This window comes from Schistocerca nitens, chromosome 4, assembly GCF_023898315.1.
Source record: "Schistocerca nitens isolate TAMUIC-IGC-003100 chromosome 4, iqSchNite1.1, whole genome shotgun sequence".
In the NCBI taxonomy this organism is placed as follows: Eukaryota; Metazoa; Arthropoda; class Insecta; order Orthoptera; family Acrididae; genus Schistocerca; species Schistocerca nitens.
Window position 1 is genome coordinate 485,834,378 of NC_064617.1, and position 26,301 is coordinate 485,860,678.

The following is a 26,301-nucleotide window of genomic DNA, read 5'->3' on the forward strand; positions in this document are numbered from 1 at the left end:
CTATGGGACTTAACAGCTGAGGTCACCAGTCCCCTAGAACTTAGAACTACTGAAACCTAACCAACCTAAGGACATCACACACATCCATGCCCGAGGCAGGATTCCAACCTGCCGCCGTAGCGGTCGTGCGGTTCCAGACTGAAGCGCCTAGAACCGCTCGGCCACACAGGACGGCCGGCGAATAAGTGACATCAGCGCAGTAACTACGGTGGCAGACTGAGTTAACAATTGCAAACAACAGATGTGCAATCGACGTGAGCAGGCAGTTTTAAGTAGTGGAAGTGTGCCCGTAGTGTGCTTTGTGTCACAAACCACAATGGAGCACTGAACTGAACATCCCTAGCTCACGTGCTGAATATATTCTCCGAAATGTTTTGAAGAAAAGTGTGTGCAAATTTTGTCCCGCACACCTTGACTCCCGAACAACAACAACAACAACAACAGCAGCAGCAGCAACAACAACAACAACAAAAACAACATCGACCATGGACGCCTGCCGCGACCTGACTGAACGGCGAAATGCGGACAGTTCTTTTCTAGAAAAAATCATCACAGGTGACGAGGCTTGTTATCAATACAAACCTACCACAAAACGACGTAACCGACATTCATGCCAATGTGACGCGCAAGTTGAACAACATTACGAAGAGGGATTTTCCAGAGAGTTTCACATGACTGTGCAAACGCTCAGTGCGTTATATTCAAGTGGGGGGACAATGTATCAGGTGGTTATAATGAAGGTGCAACTACTCAAGCAGGTCCAGTGTGGGATGCAATTATCCTATGGCAGCATAACTTGGTAGATACGCTAACGCGTTAATGCGGGACATATTTACGCCGGGAAAAATTAGTTCAAATTCTGGCCGTCAGGTGCATGTCTGTTGCTGTACACTGTTTATGTGACAGCATGACATTCACGTTGTCATTTGACATGCCACAATGCGAGTGACTGTTTTATGTACACGCCAGCAATTACAGTGCTGCACTGATAGTATGTGTGTGTGAATTTCTATGGGACCAAACTGCTGAGGTCATCGGTCCCTAGACTTATGCACTACTTAAAATAACTTAACTTACGCTAAAGACAACACAGACAGCCATGCCCGGGGAGGACTCGAACATCCGACGGGAGTGGCCGCCCGATTCGTGACATGGTGCCTCTAACCGCGCGGCCACTCCGCGCGGCACGCTGATAGTATCGCCGACTGAAAGGTCTGAGGGAAGGCACGATGTCATTAAATGGTTCAAACAAAATGATAATGAAATTCAAACACACGGGTGAGCTCAGTGTGGCACCTGGAAGAGGAAGACGTCCTATCCCGGAGGAAGTTATTGACGAGGTTGCTGCTGGTGCTGCAACTGACCGTGCAGCATGCGCCTGGGTAGTGTTAGTGTTCGTGCAGTGGCCACAAGAATTGTCCATCCCACGGCCAAGACTACGGAAAGTTCTGGGATCTACTTTACACTGATACTCGCACAAGATCCAGACCGTCTAACAACTGAAACTTTAAGATCCACATCAAGGTTCAGAATTTGCTCATCGGTTTCTGGCACAGTTTAAGTTGATGATTTGTGGCCGCGCAATAGTCTACGGTGCGATGAGGCACATTTTACACTACAGGGTGTAGTGAATACGCAGAACTGTCGAATGTGCTGAATGTGTTGCCCACGAACAGCAATTGCATTCGTCGTATGTAACTCTATAGTGCGGATTCAAAAGCACCTTTATTCTTGATTCGTTCTTCTTTGAAGATAATACCCACAGAAGGCCTGTCAGGTGTACTGTAATGTCTGCACGTTACCGATACCTCCTTGAACAGCACGTGATTCCTGCATTGAAAGAGCCCAACTTTGTGAAAACCACTGTTTTCATGCAAGATGGGGGCAAGATCTCACATCGCTCGTCCACTACCACGTGCCCCAGGTAGTACTAGTGCTCGTGCAGTACCATGGGAATTTTCCATCCCATGGTCAATAGTACGGCTAGCTTTGCGGTCTGTTTTACTCTGGTACACGTGCAAGATCCAGACGGCTCACCAAATGAAGGCTCATGATCCGCATACGTTCTGAATTTGCTCTTCGGTTTCGGGCACAGATCGAAGTGAATGACATGTCTGAGGAGCGACGAGATGCATTTTACACTACAGGGTGCAGCGAATACACGAATTGCAGCATTTGGAGTACTGTCAAACCGCATGTTGTGGACCAAGAGCCATAGTACTCGCCGTCTGTGGCTGTGTGGTATGGATTCACAAGCACCTCTATTCTCGGTCCCTCCTTCTTTGAAGAGAATACACCCGGAGGGCCTGTCAGGTGTATCACGACATCTGCACGTTATCGAGACCATCTTGTGCAGCACGTGATTCTTGCTTCGGAAGAGCGAGACTGTTCGAAAACCGGTTTTTATGCAAGATGGGACAACACCTCATCTCGATCGCCCAGTGAAAGATCTGCTTAATGCAACCTTCTACGAACGTGTTACTTCTAGAGGTTATCCAAATACATGGCCTGCAAGTACACCTGGTCTGAATTCATGTGACTTTTGGCTCTGGGGATATGTAAAAGAACGTGATTACCAGGGACATCTTCGGTCTAAACCTGATGTGGAGGCTAGTATACAGGGATACGCTACCCAGATTCCACGGAAACTGCTGCGTGCAATTGTTCATCGTGTACTTTTACGGATGCATAATCGCATCGACGTCTCCGGTGGTGCCGGCCGGGGTGGCCGAGCGGTTCTAGGCGCTACAGTCTGGAACCGCGCGACCGCTACGGTCGCAGGTTCGAATCCTGCCTCGGGCATGGATGTATGTGATGTCCTTAGGTTAGTTAGGTTTAAGTAGTTCTAAGTTCTAGGGAACTGATGACCTCAGCAGTTAAGTCCCATAGTGCTCAGAGCCATTTGAACCATTTTTTCTCCGGCGGTCATATTGGACCAAGTCTATAAGCGGCAGTTAATAATAAAACCAACATTATGGCTTTCTCGCTCGTTTAACCTTTCTTTGTCCCGTTCCTAATCCATTACGTAACGAAATATTTCCACGCATATATCTTGCATTAACAGCGCCAGATTTGCACCTGGTCGCCAGAATTGGAACCTTTTTTTTTTTTTTTTTTTTTTTTTTTGGGTAGCGTAAATCGGTTCCGCGTTAACGCATTAATTAGCTAGCATATCTACCAAGTTTCGCTGCCGTACGATAATTAAAGCTCACACTGAACCGCTGTGACTAGCTGTACTTTAATTACAGCAACCTGGTAGAACAACGGAAGCATTACAACTTCCATCTTGACTTTTCATCTTAGTCTCAAAACGTTTTGGGCTGATGGGATATGTACGATACAAGTTGAAACGCAAATAATTAAATAATAGTGTCACCAATTCGGTCATGTTATGTTAATATATCGCAACATTATTCTCTGCTCTTGGGAAATAAAATGAACGTTACGGTGCAGGATGGCAGCCTATACTCACTGCCATCGAAGGGCGGCGACCTTTACTGGAGAAACAGCTGAGCGCTATGGCCGAGCCAAGCGGCAGGGGAAGCACAGAACGAGACGATAAGGAACGCGGTCGGGCTATTTGGGGCCTAGTAGTCTGTGGTCGCTCTTCAGACGGACCTGTGTTCTCAGAACGTCGTCACAGGCACGTCGCTCGCTCCAATTCCTCTGTCTGACTTCCGTGTCTCTCCGTCCGCACACCACGCTATTTTCGGACGCTGCTTTCCGGCCACAATTTACTGCCAGTCCGCAGAGAGCTCCCGCAGACTGACTTTGCGATATACCGCAATAAGCGCATCTTCTGGCGGGAAGTTACTGTAACATAATGAGCTCAATACTGAACTGTAGAGACTATTCCACGGAACCAAGCTGTGACGTAATGTGCCACAGCCACCACGATATGTCGGGGCGATCTGTCAAATCGTCCTACTAAACAGCAGAAATTAAATTACTGTATACTGATACTACCTCACGCTGTCTAGATTTAGTTTGCAGTGCAATGAAAGAATCGCTCGAAAGTCGAGGGCACACACAGTACTAACAAGCCTGAACACCACTCCGTCACTGTTCGAGTAGCCTCTCAAGTTTAGTATTAAGCTCACTGCGGTAACGTAGCTGTGCCAGTTCTTCAAAGTCCCGCACAACTCATCGTCCTCTTTCATTAACACTTTCCACACTAAGCAAATACACCTCTTTGGACAGAGCCCTTATGCCGTACATTGCTTTGTTTCCCGCGCGTTTGTAATGCATAAATGGACGCTGTCCGTTCGTCAATTGAACTGGCGGCAAGAGTAGTTCATTTACTTTCCGACTGAGGTCACTGTGAGTCTGCAGCTTGAGCGTAGGTAACACACGATTGGTTTTCAAGGGCAAAAAAATGGCTCTGAGCACTATGGGACTCAACTGCTGTGGTAATTAGTCCCCTAGAACTTAGAACTACTTAAACCTAACTAACCTAAGGACATCACACACATCCATGCCCGAGGCAGGATTCGAACCTGCGACCGTAGCAGTCCGGACTGCGCGCCTAGAACCGCGAGACCACCGCGGCCGGCCGTTTCAAGGGCACAGTCGCCTAACTTCTTATTTAGGGCCTTTGTACTTGGCGTGTTTGTGTTGTGTGGATCATGGATGTTTTTGATGGTTCTTACGGATCACAGGGGAAAACTCCGATGTGGATATTGATTACGAACCTTCAGACGTATTTTCTGAAACTTCCAGCAGTTCAGGTACAGATTTATAACATTGAAAAATATCGTTACGAAATAATATATAGTGTGTTTGAAAAAGAACTCCCCAGTTTTAACGTGTCCTAGATTCTGTATAAAATGACATACACTACTCTAGTTTGTGGTGTTTGATTCATCAAATCTCCGAGTTTGGCTACGCTGCAGTTGGCAGGTCTGCTAAACCTTGAGCGAGAGCCATTGCTGAGTTTTCCTCTGTTCCCTCAGTTAACTCCAGGAGTGCGTGCAGTGCAGAGTAACTCAGAAACGATGTATACTCCGCAACAGAAAGCACAGTGTGTTATTTGGCTTGTGAACAGTTAATCGTCATAACTGCAGATTTTGGGGGCAGCGCATCCACATGAAGTTATTCAGCATCAACGTGACTCTCCCAAAGTTAATGTCTGGTGTGGTTTGATGGAGAATCGTGTGATTGGTCCTTTCATTTTTGTAGAAAAATCAATAAACGGGGACGTTTACTGTGACATGTTGACAGAGTACATCTTTCCCAAAATGGACGATGTTGAGGCGGAAAAGGGGCTTGTGTTTTTCCAACGAAATGGCGCCCCACCTCATTACAGTAACCATGTGCGTGCAGCTCTTGACACTCACTTTCCAGGAAGGTGGACAGGCAAGATTGGCCCAATAACTTGGCCACCACGAAGCCCAGACTTAACCCCACTGGACTTTTTCTTTTGGGCCCACATCAAAAATGTTGTGTCGAGTGAAAAGATCAGAGACATCGATCATTTACGGGAACGAATCATCGCGGCAGTTGGGACAGTTACACCTGAAATGTTGCTGAATATGTGGCGAGAAGTGGAATATCGTCTCGACGTGTGCAGGGCAATAAATGGATCCCACGTTGACGACTACTAAGATTAAACAAAATTTGAAGAAATTCTCTTTTACGATATGCACTCATTGATGTATTTTTTCATTAATTTATACTTAAAACTAGGGAGTTCTTTTTTAAACACCCTGTACATGTTACTAAAAAAAGCAAATATTGACTCAAATTACTTTGATACTTTTATAGGGGTCTGTATGTATATTTAACTATTATCCTTTCAGTCGGAAGACATTGAAGTGGTGGAAACGGTTTTCTTTCCCTCATTTCTTTTAGCGGTAGTAAATATTTGGGTTGCATAAAAACAACCAACCAAAAAGACATCTCTGGTGCGCTTCATACCAGCCATATGTAAGCAGCTGGCGACTCATGGTGGTGTGGAGGGGCTTCAGGATTCTTAAGGTGGACCATCACCATGTGCAGACAGTGTGTTTAGGCGAGACTTCCCAGAAAATATCCCAGCTACAGCAACAATACAAAATGTAACGCGTAAGTGACGAAAGTTGAAAGACATTCTACTTTCTTGCACAATGTCGCTTCTCCTACAATTGACTAAGAGCTTCAGCAACCGCCAATAGGTGAATCTCCTCTCATTCTGCTGCGATTCCTTCGACAGCACAGATCTACAATCGTTTGTTTACGTATGTGGGGCAGATGTGGACTCTGACCACAAACTATTGGTTATGAACTGTAGATTAAAACTGAAGAAACTGCAAAAAGGTGGGAATTTAAGGAGATGGGACCTGGATAAACTGAATGAACCAGAGGTTGTACAGAGTTTCAGGGAGAGCATAACGGAACAATTGACAGGAATGGGGGAAAGAAATACAGTAGAAGAAGAATGGTTAGCTCTGAGGGATGAAGTAGTGAAGGCGGCAGAGGATCAAATAGGTAAAAAGCCAAGGGCTAGTAGAAATCCTTGGCTAACGGAAGAAATATTGAATTTAATTGATGAAAGGCAAAAAGGAATACAAACGTCTCAAAAATGAGATTGACAGGAAGAGCAAAATGGCTAAGCAGGGATGGCTAGAGGACAAATGTAAGGATGTAGAGGCTTGTCTCACGAGGGGTAAGATAGATACTGCCTACAGGAAAATTAAAGAGACCTCTGGAGAAAAGAGAGCCACTTGTATGAATATCAAGAGCTCAGATGGAAACCCAGTTCTAAGCAAAGAAGGGAAAGCAGAAAGGTGGAAGGAGTATACAGAGGGTCTATACAAGGGCGATGTACTTGAGGACAATATTATGGAAATTTAAGAGGATTGAGATGAAGATGAAATGGGAGATCGATACTGCGTGAAGAGTTTGACAGAGCACTGAAAGACCTGAGTCGAAACAAGGCCCCGGGAGTAGACAACATTCCATTGGAACTACTGACGGCCTTGGGAAAGCCAGTCCTGACAAAAATCTATCATCTGGTAAGCAAGATGTATGAGAAAGACGAAATACCCTCAGACTTCAAGAAAAATATAATAATTCCAATCCCAAAGAAAGCAGCTGTTGACAGATGTGAAAATTACCGAACAATCAGTTTAATAAGTCACAGCTGCAAAATACTAACGCGAATTCTTTACAGACGAATGGAAAAACTGGTAGAAGCCGACCTCGGGGAAGATCAGTTTGGATTCCGCAGAAATGTTGGAACACGTGAGGCAATACTGACCCTACGACTTATCTTAGAAAATAGATTAAGGAAAGGCAAAACTCCGTTTCTAGCATTTGTAGACTTAGAGAAAGCTTTCGACAATGTTGACTGGAATACTCTATTTCAAATTCTAAAGATGGCAGGGGTAAAATACAGGGAGCGAAGGGCTATTTACAATTTGTACAGAAACCAGATGGCAGTTATAAGAGTCGAGGGGCATGAAAGGCTGGCTCTGAGCACTATGGGACTCAACTGCTGAGGTCATTAGTCCCCTAGAACTTAGAACTAGTTAAACCTAACTAACCTAAGGACATCACACACATCCATGCCCGAGGCAGGATTCGAACCTGCGACCGTAGCGGTCTCGCGGTTCCAGACTGCAGCGCCAGAACCGCGCGGCCACTTCGGCCGGCGGCATGAAAGGGAAGCAGCGGTTGGGAAGGGAGTGAGACAGGGTTGTAGCCTATCCCCGATGTTATTCAACCTGTATATTGAGCAAGCAGTAAGGGAAACAAAAGAAAGATTCGGAGTAGGTATTAAAATCCACGGAGAAGAAATAAAAACTTTGAGGTTCGCCGTTGACATCGTAATTCTGTCAGAGACAGCAAAGGACTTGGAAGAGCAGTTGAACGGAATGGACAGTGTCTTGAAAGGAGGATATAAGATGAACATCAACAAAAGCAAAACAAGGATAATGGAATGTAGCCGAATTAAGTCGGGTGATGCAGAGGGAATTAGATTAGGAAATGAGACACTTAAAGTAGTAAAGGAGTTTTGCTGTTTGGGGGGCAAAGTAACTTATGATGGTCGAAGTAGAGAGGATATAAAATGTAGACTGGCAATGGCAAGGAAAGCGTTTCTGAAGAAGAGAAATTTGTTAACATCGAGTATAGATTTAAGTGTCAGGAAGTCGTTTCTGAAAGTATTTGTATGGAGCGTAGCCATGTATGGAACTGAAACGTGGACGATAAATAGTTTGGACAAGAAGAGAATAGAAGCTTTTAAAATGTGGTGCTACAGAAGAATGCTGAAGATTAGATGGGTAGATTACGTAACTAATGAGGAGGTACTTAATAGAATTGGGGAGAAGAGGAGTTTGTGGCACAACTTGACTAGAAGAAAGGACCGGTTGGTAGGACATGTTCTGAGGCTTCAAGGGATCACAAATTTAGCATTGGAGGGAAGCGTGGAGGGTAAAAATCGTAGAGGGAGACGAAGAGATGAATACACTAAGCAGATTCAGAAGGTTGCAGTAGGTACTGGGAGATGAAGAAGCTTGCACAGGTCAGAGTAGTATGGAGAGCTGCATCAAACCAGTCTCAGGACTGAAGACAACAACAACAACATGTACGTGGGGAGTTAGCGTCACGCCAAAAAAATGGAGTTAGTCTTCAACCAAGTAAATGAATGCTTTCTAAAGTGGCAAAATATTCCTAAACAGTGTGATAGAAATCATCCTAGCATACAGCAACTCTTTATAATCACTTATTTGCAACAGAGTAACACACCATCATTTGAAGGAACGAAACAGATTAAAGACTGTCAAACCCGAGAGTGTGAACTTAGCTGAGGTTTGTGTTACTGCGAAACAATCGATAATGGAAAGGTATTTTTTATATCAGTATAATGACGATAATTTTTTGCTTTAGTCATTGAGTGTAAATATTACCGTGAAGTGGAAATTTATTTGTGGCATTAGAGATTTAAAACCAGTCTTGATTCTCGTTAAAATACTATTTAAATCTAACAGTTTCCTGTTTGCGGTATCATTGAACAGTGACTGGTCTGCACGGCAGTACAATGTTTGGTTACAAAATTAAATACCACAATGGTAAGACAAACGAAAATTTACAGCCACGGTGACCTATCAGAGCCTTGACTAAATCTAAAACTAAAAATAAAGCTAGACTGTTGAGACAAGAATCTTATTTTCCGTTGTACAATTTAGTGTATTGTAGATTACATAAACATTTAAAAATAGTGCTCTTTGGAATGCAATGCGTAACTGCAGTGACTCCATTTGCCAGACGTTTCAATTTTACTTGTAATTTAATTAGAACCGGCACGCCATCTCTCATACTTGCACTTGATTTTTTTACAGAGCCAGAGATATGACTCATAAAGATTTCAAAATTGAATTTACCCATCCGAAAATGATTTTCGAACGAAACGTCGTCCTCGTTGGAGAACTCTCTTATTAGCGTATTTATTGTACTTAAACGATTCCTACGAGATGTCCGTTTTCATTATCCAACATCTGTGGGTTCGTTTTTTCTTCGTCAACGTCAATATCAGCTCTTCGCCCAAAAGCTGCGCAACTCCCATGCCAATCATTTCACTTGTCGCCATCTTGAAAGTCGCGAAAGTTCTGCGGCCGGGGTCGGTTACATTCCCTGGACTCAAGTCGGAAGCACGAGGCCGCCCGGGCCGTCCCAGCGCCTTCAGACGCAATGCGCGACCGGAAAGATTAGAGGAATCACCTTGTGTCCGAAGTAAAGCTCGCTTTCCCAGGTTACTGGACGGAAATGCCCAGGCGGAAAACTGTCAGACGTATACACCTAACGTCTCTTGAGAGAGCAGGCTGCCCCCAAAACACAGGATTTTTTTCACTTTTAGCTACGTGAAATGGAAACCAGAATCAGTGGCATTTTTTTGGCTTGAAATGCAAGCTTCTCATTCGTTAACAGCAACACATTATCGAGTAGAGAGCGATGGAGATAGTCAGAGGAAGACAAAACATAGTTGTAACCGAGATGATTGGTGGTAGGGAGTAAAGTAAATGCTAGAGATTGAAACTAACCCCACCATTGGCTGGAGACAGCGAAGTGGGATTCTAGAGGACATTTCCCTCCCCTGAAAGACTAGTGGTTAATCATAATAAACCAAGGTAAAGGACGGAGAAGTTTATCAAAGTAGTGACAACAATGTTACGCTTAAGTCCACCTCACTTAACCTGAGAGGCATCTCACGCTCATAAACCGAACCGAAAAGGTAAATCTCGTAACTTCAGAAAAGTCTCCTGTTGCTGTCGTCGAGTGAGACTGTTCTTGCTGACCTCGTCCGAGAAGCGTTACTGTTTCTGCCGAGCTGTCTATTCCAGTGCAGCCCTCGTAAGATTGCAAGTTCACACCAGGTGGCGTAATACTTCACAACTTGCAAGACATCTCACGCTTTGGCATCTCAACAGATACCATGGTGAGACTGTATCAGCAGCAGTTAGGGCGTAGGGACTTTTACTGGAGGAGCATTGCACAATAAGCTTCACTTATTCCAGTTTAGAATCAAGATTCAGATTTGCATTTCCCAATGACCTGATTTCAACTACAGTTTGTTCGGTGCATTTTCAACAATTTCATCTCTGAGGTGCGCATTCAATAGAATTAGTTGTGCGTCACTGTTCTGACAGTCAATCACAGGCCCCGAATTAACTTTATAGTTAGGTAGTTAGAATTTTTTAAAAGTCAGATCGAACTTGGTGAATCTTTAAATTTCAATGTTAGATTGCATATCAGGAGTCATTAATTCTAATTTAAGGTCAAATTGTATATTAGATGCCCCAACCATTACTCCATGCACATTTGAATACTTTGAAGATTTTATGCATTTATGTTTTTGAGTGCAACTAATGAACAAATTATATTAAATATCAATCTAGAAACTTTCTCCCCATTCAATTACCTACAAATTCTCTTACAATCTCTCTCTCTCTCTCTCTCTCTCTCTCTCTCTCTCTCTCTCTCTCTCTCTCTCTCTCCGTTTAGTCGACTCCAACTCTCTGTGTCCCCACGAACTAAGGTAAGCGAATTTCTTCTATCCTGCACTTTCTCTTGCAGACTTTACAGGTTGGAATCCATGATTTCTGCAATGCCATCTATCCATCTCATCCTTTGCCGCCCTCTTCCCCTTATGCCTTCGATATCCCCCAGCATTCACACGTCTTTTCCAATGAATCATGTTTTCTCATAATGTGCGCAAAGTGGCTCAGGTTTTGTTTCAATATCAAACCTTTCAAGGAGAAATCTCATTATGCTTGCTGCAATACTGGCCTATTCGTTCTCTTTGCGGTCCATGGAAATGTAAGGAGTTTCCACAAACATCTCAACTCAAAGGTATCTATTCTATGCCGTACAGCCTTTCTTATGGTTCAGGCCTCAAGTCCGTATGTCACAGCTGGAAAGACCATAGTCCTCGCCATACGAATCTTTGTTGTCAAAGTTATTTCTCTACTCCTTAAAACATTGCAAAGGTTGGGCATTGCCGTTCTGCCAAGTAACAAGTATCTCTTGCTTTCGTGGCAGTATTTGGCACACGCCACTATGACGTGGTCCAGATCCGTCACTGCCGTTGTGTCCTGATCACTGTGTCCAGAAGCGACGATTTTCAACCGGTGTAGATGGGCGGCGTAACACCCTCGTCCCAGCCTCATGCGGATGAGAGAGATCACCTCGCGCCTACTAAGCTTCACCGGGTGAACCATAACCGGGAAGATCTGTTCAGTTGTTTGGTCGCTAGGTGGCCACCCTTATAGCGCTGGGATACGTGTCATTCACAGTTCCAGTCGTGATAAGCAACTTTCTTGATCGTCGTGTTGAAATCCATGTAAGGAACTCTCCTTCCGTAATGCTCCTGTTAGTGAGGCGAGAATACTATGATGCCCTTTTTTCCAGTCAGCGGACATCAATGTCCAACGTCCGCCGCGCAACTATTTTGGCCACCAATACATACCTGGTAGTCTGTTTATCAAACATCGTATATTTGTCTACCTCAATGAAAGTAAGTGTGTGTGTGTGAGAGAGAGAGAGAGAGAGAGAGAGAGAGAGAGAGAGAGAGAGAGAGATCGTCAGAAAAAAATATTTTGTCTCTTACTGAATGCCACAAACTGGGCGACAAAAAATGAGGGCTGTGCAACAATGTTTCATTACATGTATCCAATACGCAGTACTGGTTTTCTACTTTCTTACTTTCGTGTACTGGATGAAGGTGAATCACGCTTTGAGAAAGTGGCGACTGCGCTATCCATAAAAGTAACCATGTAATCATACCAGTTCCGTTATGGAGAGCTCATTATAAAGTTGCAAGTTCGCATCTGACTGGTCGCAAGGAATGAGATCTTACTTTTTCTTCCCGCTCAGGCGGTTGACGGGCTTAGGTGCGGCGTAATTACAGACCATGATTTCTTTATAATTAATTCAATTCACAAATGTTTTGGTCATAGTACGTAGTATTATGTACCTTGCGTTTCCGCTGATACAGAAATTACAGGTAAGACACTCAGTTGTTGTGAGACTGCGCAAAGAAAAACGAAGACTGATAACCATTGAGTGTTCAAAGAATCCCGTAACAACTGGACTGGCGTAACACTCGGTACGTATCTAAACAGGAAAAGGGAGAAGACGTAGAAACGGCGGCAGCTAAAAAAATTGCTGTCGCGGTAACACAGCGTGCGATCGTCAGGTTGTTCATTTCAGTTGAACTGAAAATTTCTGTTAATACTGATGCTAATGTATTACTTTGTACATCTGCTCTTCTGTAATTGTTCTTACATACAGCCTCTTTAAAAGAGAAAATTATGGAGCGATGACTTCAATGGTTCAAATGGCTCTGAGCACTACGGGACTTAACATCTATGGTCATCAGTCTCCTAGAACTTAGAACTACTTAAACCTAACTAACCTAAGGACATCACACAACACCCAGTCATCACGAGGCAGAGAAAATCCCTGACCCCGCCGGGAATCGAACCCGGGAACCCGGGCGTGGGAAGCGAGAACGCTACCGCACGACCCCGAGCTGCGGACACGATGACTTCCTCGACGGCAACATACAGGTATTGTTTATAACATTCTGTAAGCAGACAACTAGTTTAAAGTTTCATTCAAGCGTGACCAGTCACAAATTTGTTACTAAGATAATCGCCTTTTGACACATGAGTATCGTCAAAAGCTATTGTTGCCATGCACTGTAAAGCGAATCTCTCGCAGGCCATATGCTTCGTGTATGTGCGCTTCCTACTTTTTTTACGAGTATTTGTCGAATTATTGGCTGACTCCTGGGTACTTGAGCGGAGGTTACGTACCATTTGACAATGGGACATTTCTTACAGGCGTCATGGTCGCATTTTTTTGAGTGGTAACATCTACCTTGTGTTTGTTTTATGCATGAACTTCTCTCGGCACAGGCAACTTGACAATGAACTAAGGCGCTTTATAATAGTTGTGTCACTAAAGAACGTTAACGCAATACATTACAAACGAGGGCGTTATCGCCTGGGAGTATTCTGTCCCACATTTTGTACGGTTATAACTCTAATGATTGGCAAGCTTCATTCTTTATATGGCATGATGCCATGATCTCGATAGGCAGTTCACGTGTGCATGCTTCCAACACGTATCTCGCATCACAGTACTATCAACGTCCTTCAAAAAACTGTTATACGCACTTTTGTAACAAAAATTACCACAGTCTTCGTGTGCAAGAAGAAAAAAAAGCATTTTTTTCATAAAAAGGGTTATGTGTAATAACGAAGAACGCTGAAGTTTGCACTAAAATATGAAAAAGCTAAGTACAACTACTCAAAATGACTGTCTTTAAGCACTTCCCCCCTCTTTTGGAGAAATCTTCAATTGTAAACATCAGCGCCATACAGCTGTACTTAAATTTCAAATGTTTCAAACGCCGTCAAAAAATTACAGCGTAATAAAAATAAAGAAGAAGAAGAAGAAGAAACTGGTTTCGCGTTCATGTCTCGGTAGACAAAAATGATACTGTTATAAGCAAGCATAAAAATGCTCACTTCACCCTAACTTAGACCTCAAAAGCCGTTAATTAAATACTGTGGCCGAACACATGACATGTGACTCTCTTTGAGACTGGAATAAATACTGCAGTACGACTAATAGAGAGAGGATTAGAGCGTGTCTCCCGCACGTTTTGATCAGATTGCTCAGGTAGCATGACCCCTGCAAGTGTGTAGGTTTACAGAAAAAATTTGTTTGGGTCACAAAGACAAATTTCTTCGGAAACTGGAGTAAACGAACGATGCTGAAAAATACAAACCATTAGACGTACATCATTAGTAAGTAGTATTATATTATACAGCCAGTTGATGATACAGTTTAACCGCTGGAATAATTGAATATCGTTTTGGTAACCTATTCTCCAACCCTTCACATACATTTTTCTGTTTTTCAAATGATCGTAATAATGTCTAGTAAAGCAGTATGTAGGGTGGTTCCATCCTATTCCAACTACAGTGGAATAAAATGATACGTAATTTTAAACTTTATACTTTAATTATTCTTAATTTCAGTGAAGTGCGCTGTCATGTAATTGAATTTCATCTTCTTTAAGGAGAGTGCTAACGGTAAACTTATTGCTGTGGATGACTCCACAGTCCATTTTCTGTTCTTTCAATCATTTCATAATAATCACTATGCATAAACATGCCCAAAAGTTTCCCCCGAAAATAGTGAACGAGTAAATCGTACATCTGACGACAAAAAAATCTTATAATAACAATGAAGGAAAATATATTTATTGGGAACTTAAATCATTTGGATACTGAATGGTTCAAATGGCTCTGAGCACTATGGGACTCAACTGCTAAGGTCATTAGTCCCCTAGAACTTAGAACTAGTTAAACCTAACTAACCTAAGGACATCACAAACATCCATGCCCGAGGCAGGATTCGAACCTGCGACCGTAGCGGTCTTGCTGTTCCAGACTGCAGCGCCTTTAACCGCACGGCCACTTCGGCCGGCATTTGGATATTGACTTTTATTTCCGACTATATTTCTGTTCTTATGCCTCGACTGTTTTTACATGACGTTCATCGAAATTTTGGTAGTACACTACTGACCATTAAAATTGTTACACCAAGAAGAAATGCAGATGATGAATGGGTATTCATTGGACAAATATATTATACTAGAACTGACATGTGATTACATTTTCACGCGCTTTGGGTGCATAGATCCTGACAAATCAGTACCCAGAACAACCACCTCTGGCCGTAATAACGGCCATGATACGCCTGGGCATTGAGTCAAACAGAGCTTGGATGGCGTGTACAGGTACAGCTGCCCATGCAGCTTCAACAGGATACCACAGGTCACCAAGAGTAGTGACTGGCGTATTGTGACGAGCCAGTTGCTCGGCCACCATTGACCAGACGTTTTCAATTGGTGAGAGGTCTGGAGAATGTGCTGGCCAGGGCAGCAGTCGAACATTTTCTGTATCCAGAAAGGCCCGTACAAGACCTGCAACATACGGTCGTGCATTATCCTGCTGAAATGTAGGGTTTCGCAGGGATCGAATGAAGGGTAAAGCCACGCATCGTAACACATCTGAAATGTAACATCCACTGTTCAAAGTGCCGTCAATGCAAACAAGAGGTGACCGTGACGTGTAACCAATGGCACCCCATACCATCACGCCGGGTGATACGCCAGTATGGCGATGACGAATACACGCTTCCAATGTGGGTTCACCGTGATGTCGCCAAACGCGGATGCGACCATCATGATGCTGAAAACAGAACCTGGATTCATCCGAAAAAATGACGTTTTGCCATTCGTGGACCCAGGTTCGTCGTTGAGTACACCATCGCAGGCGCTCCTGTCTGTGATGCAGCGTCAAGGGTAAGCGCAGTCATGGTCTCCGAGCTGATAGTCCATGCTCCTGTAAACGTCGTCGAACTGTTCGTGCAGATGGTTGTTGCCTTGCAAACATCCCCATCTGTTGACTCGGGGATCGAGACGTGGCTGCACGATCCGTACAGCCATGCGGATAAGATGCCTGTCATCTCGACTGCTAGTGATACGAGGCCGTTGGGATCCAGCACGGCGTTCCGTATTACCCTCCTGAACCCACAGATTCCATATTCTGCTAAGTCATTGGATCTCGACCAACGCGAGCAGCAATGTCGCGATACTATAAACCGCAATCGCGATAGGCTACAATCCGACCTTTCTCAAAGTCGGAAACGTGATTGTACGCAGTTCTCCTCCTTACAAGAGGCATCACAACAACGTTTCACCAGGCAATGCAGGTCAACTGCTGTTTGTGTATGAGAAATCGGTTGGAAACTTTCCTCATGTCAGCACGTTGTAGGTGTCACCACCGGCGCCAACCTTGTGTGAATGCTCTGAAAAGCTAATCATGTGCACATCACAGCATCTTCTTCCTGTCGGTTACATTTCGCGTCTGTAGCACGTCATCTTCGTGGTGTAGCAATTTAAATGGCCAGTAGTGTAGTTATTATTAGCAACGAAGGATAATAAAGAAAATACTGACTGACAGTTTAAAAATTAATTTTTTAAAAATACTTCCAACATACACGAGCGAACGACAAGTGATTTAACAGGTAGATTCTCAGTGGTTGCGGCAATTCCCCGGCGCTCAATAGATCCCATAACTGAAGAACTTGTACTCGTAAATTCAAACTAATAAAGGAATGGTCCAATCAGACATGTCGACATGTGTCCTAAGATTTTGATACATGACCGGCCGAGCAGTTCTAGGCGCTTCAGTCTGGAACCGTGAGACCACTACGGTCGCAGGTTCTAATCCTGCCTCGGGCATGGATGTGTGTGATGTCCTTAGGTTAGTTACTTTAAGTAGTTCTAAGTTCTAGGGGACTGAGGACCTCAGATATTAAGTCCCATAGTGCTCAGAGCCATTTGAACCATATTTATACACGAAGAATACACCGAAAGAAAGACAGTGTCCAAATTTTAGTTGCTAGAACACACTGCAAGTATTTTATATAAATGCTGAAAACCGCCAAAATCGTAGCTTGCCAGGCAGTTGGAGAAATGTATAACCCCGTCTTAGCTGTAGCAGACAGCGCATGCGCAACATGGTGGGCTCATATCCTTGCTTGACGGCACACGGGTAAATAGGTAACATGGCAAACACGATCGTAAATTGTAAACTGAATTTCAGTATCCAATAACAGTTGACTGATAAAAATGCTCACAATTACTATTCGCTCGAACTTGCAACTCATTTTATACCTGTAATAATTTGCAGTGGTTGCTAATAGCATGTCTTTATGCACGTTCCAGAGTTTCACAGTAATGTGGAATACAATTATTGTTTGTTTCAATCTTGCAAAGATGAAATAAGAAGAATGCGGTGTGAAATCTATATCACCCACTTCTCCCTACGTAGGTGTTACTTAACTATTAATTTCTTGGACATTTATTCAAATCATGTCAACGTTTGTTAGAAATTATGGAAGTACGCGTATTACAAGAAACAGCAGACAACTCGGACGATATCGCGAATTTTAATTCGAACGACGATTGTTGTGCTAATTAAAGACTAGTACAAAAATAGACCAAAGAAAATAATGCTTTAATAGCTTTCAATTACAAAGAAAAGGCTGTAAATTTTTTGGTTAAACGAAGAGGGGAGAAAATGCTTAAACAGTGTGTAAAGCCGGTTTCGTTTCCTAAAATCTGAACATGAATTGTATAAATGGAAGAAAGATTTGCACAAGGTAGGAAATATTCCCCAAAATGAAACTCACAAAAGAATGAAAGAGAAACTATTCGAAGAATTTAGAATTGCTCGTGAGAGTCAGCGCACTGTTACCGAAGGATATCTATGAGCCGGCCGCTGTGGCCGAGTGGTTCTAGGCGCTTCAGTCCGGAACCGCGCTGCTGCTACGGTCGCAGGTTCGAATGCTGCCTCGGGCATGGATGTGTGTGCTGTCCTTAGATTAGTTAGGATAAGTAGTTCTAATCTAGGGAACTGATGACCTCAGATGATAGGTCCGACAGTGCCACTGATTTGATTTTTTGATATCTATGAGACAGGGCACTCTGAATTACAAGTGAGACTGAATGTTATTGATTTCCAGACGTTCTCGACGTGATTAAACAGTTTCACTAGGTTATACGAAAATGAAGTAGCAAAATTACGATGTTTACCCCAAGAAAAGGTGCAGAGGAGATATCATTAATAGGAAATACTATAGAGAAATTCGAAGCTAAGGTAAAGATGAAACTCCCTGTTATCCCATAAAAACTGCATATAAAGCAAAACTGACAGGTTTCGTGAAAAAAGAAAAAAGAGTCGTTTGTACAGCCGATGAATGCAATGAGACACTCGTATACAACAAAGCCAGTTGTAAGTATCAGTGGATTACTGTTTCCGCTGCTTTATATCTGTCTACGGGAACATCAAGGCAAATCAGGACAAAAAGAAAAGAAAATCGCTTCCGTGCAAATATTTTGTAATCTACCTAGCAAAATCTGGAAAAATGGGAGAGAATAATTTTCCAATGTCACATCAGAAACGTCTTCTTACTAATTGCAGAAAATAATGCATTACTTTTGTTGGACTGTTGGTCTGGACATAAATACACCTCTGTCTTTAGCAGTATGACGAAATGCCTTTAATACAATTCGGGTTCCACCCGGAACTAATAGTGTGATTTGTCCTCTCGAAAAACAAAATTTTAGAGAGTGTAAAATATTTTACACAAAATTATCGGACAATATAATTTCCGTTAGCCCTCTGTCATTTCAGGTTTATGAGCGATACGTATAGTTTAACTTCAGTCATTTATGCACTGTTAATTTGCATCACCACATTTTAAGTATTCGATGAAGTATGCCTGTTACGCAGCACAATATGCAGAACAGTGGCCACGATCATTTTTTACTCCATTCGAGTACTGCATAAATAAAACTACTAATTACTGTGAAGTGCCTGAATGCATTAATGTTTTGTCGGGTGTGCCTGGAGTGAGGGAAATGTTTGTTTTCTACATTTTTGTGACGATTACAGGGAAAAGAACTCCTCGATTATTAGTAAAATATGCATATTTCAAAAATTGTTATACGAACTGTGCTACAGGAATTGTTATAAAATACTTAATGGCAACAAATTCAAGTCCCAATTGATGGAAGTCATCTGTAATTTAACGTCATACACTTCCCCGATTTTCTTTCTTCTGCTAGTCAGTTGTGTGGAAAATACATCTGCGATAGCTTAGCTTTCGATATGAACTGCAAGTTATTTAAAAAAATTTTAATTTGAGACATTTTTTGTACGGTTTAATTGTCTAAAATTCGCGTGTATGCACTTTGGACTCCGTGCTACGCGGTGCTACATTCTCACGTCACGGATGCCTCTGCTTATCGCCCATCGCGCGCTAGGCTATAGAAACCGCCGTTGTAAGCCATTCTTCGTGCGGCAAAAATGAGTAATTGTAACATTTTCTTAAAATACTTGCAGTGCGCCGTATCAGCTAAAATTCTGACAGTGCATTTCTTTCGTTGTGTTCTTCCTGCGTGAAAAATTTCAGGGTAGGTTTCGACATGTCGGATTGTACCATTTTAATTTAAGCTATAAACTAAACAATTTATATAAATATCTTATCAATCTATTTTACACACAGCTGTAATTTTTATTTTCGCAAAAACTATACAATAAAAATGGGATCTACATAAAAAGCTCGAAAACAGCAATATATTCGCAAATAGAAAAAAATCACAATGCGCAGACAGAGCCCAGTTTTATTGCTACGTAGGAATGAAGGATTTTAAGGAAAATACATCTTCAACGTATATGACTCGACAACCACAACAAAAATCTAGAGGAAATCGGTGTACAGCTGGAAAGTGTGAAAATCTGAGACAGCTTCAGTACAGCTGTAACGACGTTTGGGAGTTTTTGAGATGAGAAATGAAATGCTGGCGCCAAATGTTCAGAGGAACGGCGTGCTAGGCACAGTCCACTGACGAAAAATATCTGGCGTAACGAATAACTGTGAGCAACTCTCATAATGGCTGTAAGCTTATCGTGGTCCTAAGACTGCTATCAGCTAAGGATTACCTCATAGTCCTTCTGTAGGTTACCCAGTCAAGTTCACTTAACACAGTCTGGCTGCATCTATCGCTTCCTAACTATGTACGTTAACACTTGAACCAATTGAGTTATGGCAGCAGCCAATAACTTATCAAGCCCCATATCCTCCTAGTCAGTAGCTCCTGATCAACGTCACACGGGAGTAACCTTCGTATAGTAACGAGGCTGCAGTTGGTGAGATGCAGCTGGTATGACGCAGTGCCTAACGGGAAAACGGGGTCAGACCGACCAGTCAGGGAAGCCCGCGGGCTAAGTGGTAACGTCATCCATGCCTACGGGGCTTTACAGCCCTTATAAAATCTCAGTCGCCCCACTTTCTACGAGAGACTTGCTGTTTACTCCGACTTTCTAGCCACCGGCGAATCATCCACAAAGCGTTGCGCACGCGAGCACCGTGCGATTGCAGCTGTTTGCCTCGTCCCGAACACGCGAGATGTTCTGAGTGGCCCGACCAGCAGAATTACATCTCCTCTTAGGGCGTTTAAAAATAAAAGAGAGAAAAAAAGGGTATGAGATACAAAAGCGACGAACATCGGAATGTGACAAGAGACTCATGTTTGACTCGAACTTTCTTTTGTTTGTACTACTCTCGGGGACACAAATGAACTTTCTTAACGAAGACTTCAGTCGTCGTTGCTAGTAGTTGCTGCCAGCTATGAAAGAAACAACAGAAATATGTGTCTAGCAATAATAATCGAGCGCGGTAACTTCTCAAACGTGGCAGGGAACTGTGTGAAGCTGGAAGTCTAACGATGTCATCCATCCGAAATTAATACTACTTTATCCGCGCTGAATGTTGTAGAATTCCATAGGTATTATTGATTAGGTACTATTAATGGAGGCCGTAGTCAGAATCAGCGACATTTAAGAAGCTGCATATTATTGCTTTGACCATTTCCGGGAGATTACATCCATCCTCAGATGGCTACAATTGTTTTCGAACAGTATCAGATTCGTCAGCAGCAGTCTGCCAGTAACTTGTATTAGTGAACGAACTTTTGCCTTTTTTCTTTTGTCCTTACGCATTTCTGCGAGGAAACACAAGGTGATCAAATGTAAGCAGCACGCACATATTCAACTTTGGTACACGAATATTTCACAATAGTCTTCATGACAGTCGCATATTCAGAGTGCGCTTTACACCTTCAGTGGTCAATTCTTTTGTGAAATGATTTGTGTAAAAGCAAGAAATAGAATAGAATAGAGATATATTTGACACTCCTTTGAATGCTGCTCGAAATCACGTACACAAAATGAAGTGCCGATTTAGAATTTAAACATTAAACTTAGAATTTTAAAACGTACTAGAGGATATTAGTCCTATGGTCTTTTAAATTCTCCACTGGCACCTCATTTGCTGTACATGATTTCGATCATCATTCAAAGGTGTACTTCCCATATCTGATTTATTAGCTTTGAAGAAATCATTTCAAGTTTTTTATTTAATTTTTACTATTTTGAAGTATTTGTGAAAACGTAGACCTCCGCTGGTCAATTCGATATACCATTTGTCAGTTCCCCACTCTTCGTTTGGCAACGAAAATTCGGAAAAAACTCATTGCGTAATTTGTAGGAAGCCTTGTTTTCGGTCTGCTCAAATATTTGACCATATCACACATTATGTCTCGTAGCTCAAAGCAAGGCTGGCGACCGCTAAAAACACGGACTGGCCGTCTTCGATATACCTCATACTTAGGAGGTCTGGAGGACAGGGCCCTGTCGTCTGTTTCGTAACGCAATACGATGCAATTCTCCAAAAAGTAGGAAAATAGCCTTTGAAGTTTAGGAGCTTTCCGAGCGCTTTTAAGTACACAACATATTTGGTTAATTAGCTTATTCGTCATTAGGTGAATGTGTAGCGTAATAGGATTGTAATTATTAATTCGTGATGGTCGAAATCACTACTAAGACACTTTTTGGACTTTTATTTCAATTCCATATTCATTAACAAATGGCACTTTTACTTAGCAAATCTGAATCATAATTCTTTTATTAAAAATAACTATTTATTTTTAATGACTTCCCATGGAAATGCATTCACAGTTATAAAAAAAAACTGGTAAAGAACATGGAACATCAAACAAAAAATAAAATACTCATTTAATTTCTGCAGGCTGGACAGTATTATTGATGTACATAATCTTTTCCTTCGACAAAAAGCCATTCTCATGTTACATCAATTTGTTCCATACAACCATTAGTTAAAAATAAAAAGGCATTTTCTTCATCGTTTTAGGCCTCTTTCCTGCAGATAAACAAGTAATATACGTTACACACCATACTTGCAAATGTATGGAAAGTATTGTTTAGACGACACGCGTGTCGCTTTATTTTAAAGGATCTCCAGTAGTCACTGCAACAGCGTGATTTTTCTTACGAATTTGTTCCCAATATGGCAAACAATTCTCATGTTTTAAATTACTACTATTAAATAGTATTAAATTACTACTACTACTCACTATTTTTTGTTTAGTACTTCATTCCTAAAGTTCTTCTAACACAGACGTTCGACTTTAGGAAACTGCACTTCACTGATTCAGAATATGTTTCCTTTCTCAAGCTGCATAGATCCACTTGCATTTTGTATATTATTTTTATGTTGCGAGATGCGATCGTATTTGGTTTTTGTAGTTTTGGAAGAGTCTACTACATTTTTAGGAGCAGTAATTTAAACGTGAGAACTGCTTGCGATATTGTAAAATAGATCTGTAAGGAAAATCACGATGTTACAGTGACCACGGAAGTTGCTTCAAGTTAAAGCTATACGCGGATCGTCCAAATAACAATTTTGTTACAGTCGGAAGTTAATTCAATATTAGTTAATTTGCAGGTCCATTTGTTGCTATGTAATTGATATAAAAGCAAAAAAAAAAAAAGTGTGCCACTAGCGACATTCAAGCCAGCGACTTCACGATTACAAAGTTCCTACCTTACGTACTAACGCTTCACGATTTTGCATGCCATCCTTGCGCAGGGGCCACGCTAAGCTTCTCTGGATCGTTCTAATTTTAGTGTATGCACTGCAGTCGAAATTGTTATAAACCTAGAAACGTTTTATGCTTAACAGTGCTCGGAAATCATCTGATATACAAAGGTGATTTTTGGGAGAATTGCGTCATACTGCTTTAGAAAATTAATGTCCATGCACTAAACTTCAAATCTTATAGATGAGAGAAAAATCGAAGAGGTCGAATCCTGAAGGTCCCTTGTAAGACTATTTTGTATATGAGGCACTCCAGAGACTTGATTCCGGCCGCCAATAAGCATTCCCTTCTGAACTTCCGGAGGAGTGCGTCATGTGATGAATCTGCAAAAAGGCGCTTCACGAAGAAATTATTCGAATGGGACGGACGTTGATAGATGTGACGTACCTGTGCAGACGATCAATGGTTAAAATTTCAGAAAAAATGGATGATTTAGTCTAGAGGAAGAGAATCACAAATTGAGCAAGTCAATAACGCGTTGGTCCGTCCCTTGCCCTTTATGTGAGCATTATTCGGCTTGTCACTGATTGATACAGTTGTTTGATGTCCTCCTGAGGGATATCATGCCGAAGCCTGTCCAATTGGCGCGTTAGATTGTCAGAATTCTGAGCTGGTTGGGAGGCTCTGCCCATAATGCTCCAAACGTCTCAGTTGGGGAGAGAACTGGCGACCTTGCTGGCCAAGGTAGGGTTTGGCAAGCCCGAACACAAACACTAGAAACTCCCGCCGTGCGCGGGCTGCCATTATCTTGCTGAAATTTAAGCCCATGATGGTTTGCCATAAGGACGACTAAACGGGGTGTACAATATGTAAGGGTGCCGCGGTTGACAACCAAAGAGAAGAAAAGAAAAGAAATGGCACATTCTGGTTGTCGGGTCTTATGGCGAGCGGCTGTCATGTTGCCTATGGCGTCTCCAGACACGTCTTCTGGACATCGGGACTCATTTCGAAGCAGGACTCATCACTGAAGATAATTATACTCCAATCAATGAGATTCCAGGCCGAAGACGTGTCTGGAGACAGCCCGGACAGCTGTGGGATACCAACTTTACTGTCGCCTGCCATACCTCCCGACAACTAGAAGTGATATATTATATAGGGCCTTGATTTAATTATCATTTCATTCATACTAGGAGTGATGGTCTAGGATGCCGTTTCTTTTCATAGCAGGGCCATTTTTGCTTCCATCCACGGCAACCTTACAGCACAGCGGTACGTCGACGGTATTCTACGCTCCGTTTTGTTGCCCTTCATAGCAAATCATCGTGGGCTTACATTTCAGCAAAATAACGCTAGTCCGCTCACGGCGAGATTCATATTGATCGTCTTCGTGCTTGCCAAACCCTACCTAGCACGGATCTCTTTCCAAATGAGAACTTTTGGATCGTTATGGGAAGGACCCTCCAACCAGCTCGGGATTTTGACGATCTAGCGCGCCAATTGGAGAGAATCTGGCATGGTATACTTCAGGAGAATATCCAGCAGCTCTATCAATCAATGCTAGCCGAGTAACTGCTTGTGTAAGGGCCACAGGTTGGCCAACGCGTTGCTGACCTTATCAATCTATGAAGCTCTTCTCTTCAAAAAATCATCCAATTTTTCTGAAATTGTAATCATTTGTTTGTCTGCAAACGTGCATCACCGATTCCCGACGCATTCAGATAATTCTTATTTTTTTCTTGTCCTGTAGTTGGTTTGTCTCGCGCGTCATGAACGCGAGGATACCAGTCGTGGCCGCGAGTGGGACATCACGCGATGTCACGGAAGCTTCGAGAACGAAGTGTTCCTCTTGGGCCGCGACTGTAAACGCACGAGTGGTCACGGTGTTATTTCTTGGAGGCGCGCCAAGCGGTCGCTCTGATTGTCATAGTCATACGTCCTGTAGAGAAATCTTATTCACGGTGCCTATGGCGCCCCAAACAGCGGCTTGTGTCGCTTGGGCTTTAAACTGGCCTTTCAGCTCGAGCGTTTCCAACAACGGAGCTCTTGCTGCTACCTCGCCACGGTATTATACGATCTAAGGTCGGAGAGCGGATGCTGGAGAAAACATGCTATTTGACGGAAGGTTTCCGACTTTTGCTGATTTCTGTCGAGAGAAGACCGCAGTGAGACGCGACAGTGGAGGAAGAAAGTACAAAACGTGGAAACGATGAAAAATTTACTGCCCCCCCCCCCCCCCCCCCCCCAGCCAGTACTTCACAGTTCTGAAATTTCAGCTGAACAGAGCTTTAACGTCCCGTTGACAGCGCTGTCATTAGTGACAGACTACAAGCTCAGATTACGAAAGGATGGGGAAGGAACTGGGCCTTGTCTATTTCAAAGGAACCGTCCCGGAATTTGCAATAAGCGATTTACGGAAATCACAGAAAACCAAAATCTGGATGGCCAAGCGGGGATTTGAATTATTGTACTCCCAAATGCGCATCCACTGCGCTGCTTCGCTCGGTCAGTTGGGACAGTGTGCTGCATAAATAAAATAGTATTTAAGAATAAGCGTTCTGCGAATGGTTAATAAAATTACGGGAGATGTCAGTTCTTTGCCTAAACACGGTTTCCCAAGCTGTGGTTTGGTCCCATAAAATCTTATCACAAATTTCCAAATTTCCTAAGTTGTGTTCCGTGGAACGTGGTGTTATGCCGGAAGTAATTATGCGGTCTGCGAAAAACGTTAATAAAATGGCGTTATTTTCGCGACATTTTGAAGATGTTAATTAATTTTTCATTTTGTTATGTTTTCTGCATGATTAGTAATGATTAAAATACAAGCAATCATTCAATAAAACAAGTTTTTCTCATTAAAAAGCTTATTACCTTCAACATAAACAAGGCGTTCCATCAAAGTACCAGGATGCTCAAAGTGCTTCGTCACAAGAAAAATTTGGGGACGCCTTCTACAGACAGATACACCCTGTTCATGTAAGCTGAACTCCCGTGGAAACAAATGTATGGTCTGCCACGTGACATCAGCTGCGTCGTTCAAGCATCTGGTAGGGTAAGACCACTGGAAGTAGGTCTTACTTCTGTATTAGGTATTTTGTTGGTACTCTAGTGCGAATGAATCCGTGAAACAATCTAAAGCACATCATACGTTCCATTATTAATCACTTTGAATGGTTCAAATGGCTCTGAGCACTATGGGACTTGACAGCTATGGTCATCAGTCCCCTAGAACCTGTTGTTGTTGTTGTGGTCTCCAGTCCTGAGACTGGTTTGAT

The 26,301-nt window shown here is 42.7% G+C and overlaps 1 protein-coding gene and 1 non-coding gene across 2 annotated transcripts in view; both read right to left on the reverse strand.

Moving 5' to 3' along the window:
* Positions 1-26,301, reverse strand: part of LOC126251632 (F-box only protein 32) — a 554,853-nt gene that overhangs the window by 290,631 nt on the left and 237,921 nt on the right. The gene's annotated exons all lie outside the window — the stretch shown is intronic.
* Positions 23,032-23,138, reverse strand: LOC126254807 (U6 spliceosomal RNA). The gene has a single exon (XR_007546441.1). It is a non-coding gene; the product is annotated as a U6 spliceosomal RNA (small nuclear RNA).